The following is a 5,887-nucleotide window of genomic DNA, read 5'->3' on the forward strand; positions in this document are numbered from 1 at the left end:
GCTCTCCCATTCCCAACCTTTTACTTACCGAGTACGGCATGACACTCACACTAGCCCCTAGATCACATAAGGCTTTGTTGATCGTTGTGTCGCCAATGGTACACGGTATTGAGAAGCTTCCCGGATCCTTTAACTTTGGAGGTGAACTCCCTTGAAGTATTGCACTACTCACCTTAGTGAAGGCGATAGTCTCAAGTTTCCGGATCGACTTCTTCTTTGTGAGGATATCTTTCATGTACTTTGCATAGGCCGGAACGTGATTGATTAATTCCGTGAAAGGAATTGAGACTTCTAAGTTCTTCACAATTTCCATGAATTTTCCAAGTTGATCATCAAATTTGGGCTTGGCTTGACGACTTGGAAAAGGAAGTCTAATCACAATGGGCTCCTTTTCTTTGGCTTTGTCTTCATTTTTCTTTGAACTTTCTTCTTTTGATGATTCCCCTTCTTTGGGACTTTGCACAATTTCTTCCTTTTCACTAGCTTTCACAACTTCATTCTCAACTTGCTCCTTCGGTGCTTCATATCTTGTACCACTTCTCAAGTGAATGGCACTAACCGTTTCATGTCTAGGGGGATTACTTTGAGGTGGTAATTGCCCCTTTTGTCTTTGTGAGCTTGAAGATGCTAGTTGGGTCAATTGTGTTTCCAACATCTTGGTGTGAGCTAGAATGTTGTTGATGGTGGTGTCTTTTGCTTGGCTATCTTTTTGCATTTGAGTGAAAAATTCTTGTTGATTCTTTTGCATTTGGAGGACCGCTTTTTGGACATCAAAACCTTGGTCATTGTGGTGATTGTATGGATTTTGATTTTGGTAGCCTTGGTTTTGATTGTAAAAGGGTCTTTGATTTTGATTTCTCATGGGTGGTGGAGTGTATGTTGTTTGAGGGTTTTGAACATTTTGGCTTTTGTATGAGAGATTTGGATGGAACTTGGTGTTTTCATTGTAAAAATTTGAATAAGGGGTACCACTTTTGTAAGCTTGGAAAGCATTAACTTGTTCGGTTGTTCCCCTACATTCACTTGAGTCATGACCCAAGGTTCCACAATTCTCACATATCCCACTTGGGATTGATGAGGATGCCGTCATGGCATTGACATGATGCTTTGATGTTTTTGAGTTTTCCTCAAGTCTAGCCATAGCTTGTTCAAACTTCAAGTTGATTGTGTCAATGTGAGCACTAAGTTGAGCACCCAATTGAGTAACGGAGTCCACTTCATACTTTCCACCTCTAGTAGCCTTGCGAGGTCTACTATATTGTGAATTATGGACCGCCATTTCCTCAATCTTGTTCCATGTTTGATTGTCATCAACTTCGGTGAACATTCCATTTGATCCCATATTGAGAATGTTCCTTGAATCTTCATATAAACCATTCCAAAATTGTTGCACTAAAAACCATTCGCTAAGTCCATGGTGAGGACATGAGCGACAAATACCTTTGAACCGCTCCCAAGCTTCATACAAAGATTCTTCATCCCTTTGCTTAAAACCCGTAATTTGAGCTCTTAGCATGTTAGTCTTTTCCGGTGGGTAGAATTTTTGTAGAAAGCTAGAGCCAACTTCTTCCAAGAATCTATTCCAAGGGTGGCCTTATCAAGGCCCTTCAACCATTGCTTTGCGGTGCCGATTAACGAAAAAGGAAATAAGACCCATCTTATTTGGTCTTGAGTCACGCCCGTTTGAGAGATAGCTTCATAATAATCGCAAAAGGTTTCCATATGAGAATGAGGGTCCTCACTAGGCATTCCCCCGAATTGGCTCCTCTCAACTAGTTGGATGAAGGCGGACTTGGCAATAAAGTTACCGGTGAGATGTTGCGGTGTAGGAGTACCATTTGGTAAATCCTCCTCGGTGGGTATAGAGTGTGACGAGAATTTAGGCATTGTAGGTGGATTTTGTGTGGTATTGTTTAATGGGTTTTCTTCTCCTTCTATTGCGAAAGGATTGACAAACTCACTAGTGGGTTGAACAACTTCACCAACACCTCCCAAATTCCTCCTAACAAGTCTCCTATTATTCGTCAAGGTTCTTTCGATTTCACGGTCAAAAGGTAACAAATCTCTTTGTAACCTTCTAGACATGCAAAATATCAAACAACTCGAAAACAATTAGAACGAACCTTGAGGAGTTTTACTTCCCCAAGGTGAAAAAGACACAACTAAAAACAATAAAAGAAATCTTAAATCAATTAAACACCGTCCCCGGCAACGGCGCCATTTTTGATCGGGTCCATTTCGTGTTCACAATTAAGCATATGTGGTCGTTGGTCAATGGTCGATACAAAACACAATTTATACTTCACAAACAACTCTACAATTAGTAAAGAGGCAAGTAAAGGTCGGATCCCAAGGGACGGGTATTGAAATGAGAATTCTATTGTAACTAGTAGTGTCTAAGGGGTGTCACAAATTGGGTTGATGTAGAAGGTTACTAAACTAAAATAGCAATGAAAATAAACTAGCAAGATGAATAAAATAAGGGGTGTAAACAATTGATTAAAGGCACTAGGGTGTCATGGGTTCATAGGGGAATCATGGGATATGATCATACAAACATGTTCTCAAATTATAAGCAAGCAATTATTGTTGTGATGGATTGAGTTGGGTTATATCTTACAATCCTAGGAAAGTTTGGGTCCCCGAGCCGAATCGATTAGATTGTACAACACCTACAAGTCGACTTAATCTTTCCTACTCAACACATGCATGGTCTAACAAGACTCGAGTTGGGTTATGTCTTACAAGTCAAGTTGAAAGGATAGAAGATGATAGTAAATGCAAGGATTCATAGGCTTAGCATTTCATCAAATATAACATGTGCATGTATTAAGATCAAAACAAGCAAGCAAATAAGATATGAAAGCATATTAATTTAAGCATGAATCATTCCCCATGTTGGTTTCCCTAATCACCCATTAAACCCTAGCTAAGAGACTACTCACTCATTATCATATTGATCATGCTAGAAAGGTTGTCAATCATACTAACATAATGAAACATGATGAATAAATGAAAGTAATTAGCAATAATTAAAAAGGGATTAAGAGATTATACCTACTAATGATTCCAATAATAAAGCAAGAATAATAGAAGTACTTGAATCCTAGATTGAGAGGTTGTCAATCTCCCAATAATAACCCAAATAATCTTCAATTACCCAAAATAAAGGAAGAACAAGAGAGAGATTAAAGAACTAAAACTTGGATTAAAACTTGATTAATACTTGATTACAATATTGAAGAGAGATTTGATTGATATTAACTACACTAATTATTGATAATAAGAACATGCTCCTCTAATTAGCCTAATGGGGTATTTATAGTGAAAATTAGGGAGGATGCATTAGGGTTAACTAAGGGCTAAACTAGTAATTACACTTTTTAAGTTGAGCAAGGAGACTCCGGTATTTTTCCGAGAGAAGGGCTTCTCTAATCGTAGCTTGAAGAATGAAAACGTCTTTGTCTTGAAATCCGTGCGGATGGGAGTCGGGACGGCCGGATCTGGCTGAGGAATCCGAGCGGATCCTTGGGCAAGACGCTCGGATTGGCGAGGGGGAATCCGAGCGGATTCCTTTGAGGGACGCTCGGATTGGGCTGGACGGACGGGCGGATTGTGTACAATCCGTTCGGATTGTCTGGCAGCGTCAATTCTTCTTCTTTTCTTCCCTTTTCTTCATGAATTCCTTGGGGATTTCCTTGGGGACTCAAGGATCCTTTCTCAACAATGCTCTTCTACTATGCTATGTACAAAGGCCTTCTAGTCTTGTCTCTCCTTGATGCTTGGTCATTGAATACAATCAATTTAGCCTCGTTTTGCCACGAAAATGCAAGATTCTTACTCCTTTCCTACCAAGGGATCAAAATCTCAAAGAATATGCAAAACAAAGAACTAAAGATAAGAAATGACCCAAATAGGCACTAAAAAGCATGGAAACAATGGTAATTCGGGGGCTAAATATGCGCCAATTATGGTCACATCAACAATTTTACGCCTGACGACGTAGTCAACCTAGTCTTCCAAGACTAAGTTAAGCTACGTAATCCAGTTACTTTTCAGATGAGGATTTGCCTCCTTTTGGCGCCAGCCATAACCTTGATCTATATATTACAGTCACATGCTTAAAGAAGAATGTACCAATGACTTTGGTGGATGTTGGCTCAGCAGTCAACGACATACCACTAAAGACAGCATATAAGTTAGGCATGAAAGAATCGGATTGGACTCCTACCAACCAAGATGTTCGGGCATATGATGGAACACGACGTAAAGTAGTAGGGCTAATCAACCTCACTATAGCCACAGGGCCAATCGAACGAAAGGTCAATTTTCAAATAGTGAACATTGAGGCATCCTTCAACATACTTCTGGGAAGGCCTTGGATTCACGCTTCCAAAGCGGTAACATCCACCTTACACCAGAAGATCAAAATTCCTATAGATGGTAAAGTAGTGACGATCACTTCGTCACCTATCAAGGCTGTGATAGAGAAAATGCCAAGCAATCAAGTAGTCACAGACCCAGTATACGAGCTTGGGGGATTTTAGAGCGTAAATATTATAGAGAGCGAACTGGCACCTCTATATTTTAACCCATACTCCAATTTGGTGGTCAACCAGATACTCAAATCCCAGAGATATTTCCCTGGAATGCCATTAAATCCCGTCAAGAAAAATACCTTTGCACCTTACAAAGAAGGAAACTCTCAAAGGATACCATTAGGATTGGGATACAAACCCAAAAAAGAAGAAGCCTTAGAAATGCTCACTCAGTTTCAAAACCATAAGAACAAAGGAATCCAAATGCGATCCTATCTCCCTACTCTAAATGGATACTTCGTTAGAGAAGGGAGTCAAGGGTACTTTCACGGATTTCCCGAACCTTGGCACTATAAGGGAATGCAACTAGCTGGAATCGAGGTCTTCCACGATTGCTACTTCATCCCTTCAGAAACGGTTCCTACCGTCAAAACTCGTCAAACACCTTGTTCAAACGAATAGGTTGTTAGCCTTCTGTTTGGAGAGGACCGATTCGTCAGGGCAGCACAGGATGAGATCATTATAATGATACTTCAAGATGACCATTTCAACCCGACAGCGCTAATTACCGGACCAGTTCGAATCAGCAGAAAGGATGGAGAAAGTAGATCAAATGGACTAACAACCAAGGAAAGCTCTTCAAGGTCACTACTAGAGAAGGAGAGATGTTCAAAGGAGAACCTGAAGACAACGAATATGAGTCAGAGTCGGAGTCGGAGTCAGAGTCTGAGTCTGAGTCTAGAGAAGTCGCTAGAGAGTTTTCTTCTGTCGTCACTCCCCATCCCGTTGTTTCTCCTAGCATAGTATCGCATAGTAACAGCAACATGGGAAATGTCCTATCAGCTGTCCTTTTACCGCCACTGACTACTGAACAGATGGTTTCTTTGTTTCAGATATTTTCAAAATTTAATATGAATAAATCAGATTTTGCTTACTCCTTGTGTTTTTCTGAATGCAATTCTATTTCTGATGATAATGAGGATGATCCTGACCCAGACTCAGTCGAATTACCTCCCTATATAGTTAAAGAAATAATACAAGAGGGAGAAGGGGCACCAGTTATAGAGAACATCGAACCCATCAATGTAGGAACCGAACTAGAACCCCAAGAACTTAGGATATGGACGACCTTAAACCCAACTGAAAGGGCCAGTTTCATCGATATCCTACATGAGTTCAAGGACGTTTTCACTTGGTCTTATAAGAAGATGCCAGGGATCAACAAGGATATTGCAGAGCATCGAATTCTAATCAAACCGGGTTTCAAACCCGTAAAATAGTAGCTTCATCGGATGAGGACCGAATGGGCTCTTAAAATCAAAGAAGAAGTCGATAAACAAGTCAAAGCC

The 5,887-nt window shown here is 40.3% G+C and overlaps 1 non-coding gene across 1 annotated transcript; it reads left to right on the plus strand.

Moving 5' to 3' along the window:
* The first annotated feature begins 1,409 nt into the window (after window positions 1–1,409).
* On the plus strand, window positions 1,410–1,516 carry LOC141597575 (small nucleolar RNA R71). The gene has a single exon (XR_012522804.1). It is a non-coding gene; the product is annotated as a small nucleolar RNA R71 (small nucleolar RNA).
* The last annotated feature ends 4,371 nt before the right edge of the window (window positions 1,517–5,887 follow it).

The sequence above is a fragment of the Silene latifolia genome, chromosome 8, assembly GCF_048544455.1.
Source record: "Silene latifolia isolate original U9 population chromosome 8, ASM4854445v1, whole genome shotgun sequence".
NCBI lineage: Eukaryota > Viridiplantae > Streptophyta > Magnoliopsida > Caryophyllales > Caryophyllaceae > Silene > Silene latifolia.